The 479-nt window shown below is 45.9% G+C and overlaps 1 protein-coding gene across 1 annotated transcript in view; it reads left to right on the plus strand.

Moving 5' to 3' along the window:
- Positions 1-479, plus strand: part of LOC119592142 (ITG-like peptide) — a gene marked incomplete in the record, with an annotated part of 137,509 nt that continues 137,030 nt past the window's right edge. Inside the window, 1 exon segment of the mRNA XM_037940960.1 lies at positions 1-149.

Genomic DNA, 479 nt, shown 5'->3' on the forward strand with positions numbered 1-479 from the left:
AGCGCCGAGTCCCTGCCAGCACGAGAGCCTCCTCCTCTTCCCCTGGCGGAGAACGTCGATCCGAAGAGCTCCTTGCCCCGCCTCCGTCGCCGCCTTCGTCCGCCCGTCGGTGTTCGAGGCGCCCCTTCCTGCTGCTCTCTCTCCTCGCCAGCCTTCATGCTCAAGCCAGCCAGCTAGTCCCTCATTCCCTTTCTCGCCTGCGGACCCTGTATGTCCCGTCTTGTTTATTATTCTCTTTCTTATCACTATTTCCTTTGATTATCGTTTCTTATCAGTTGCTCCTTTTATTGTGATTTATGTTGTTCTGACTAAGGCCTTCTTTCTTTCTATTTTGCATCTTTATATATCTGTATATTTTCTCTTTATATTTTCTATTTTATTTATCATTATTTCTCTTGATATATCTTTGGTCTCCTGTACGAAGGTTGCTCCGTATGCGTTTATGTTTATTAAGCCTAACTTCTTTTTCTGGATTTTGC

The sequence above is a fragment of the Penaeus monodon genome, chromosome 29 (assembly GCF_015228065.2).
Source record: "Penaeus monodon isolate SGIC_2016 chromosome 29, NSTDA_Pmon_1, whole genome shotgun sequence".
Taxonomy (NCBI): Eukaryota; Metazoa; Arthropoda; class Malacostraca; order Decapoda; family Penaeidae; genus Penaeus; species Penaeus monodon.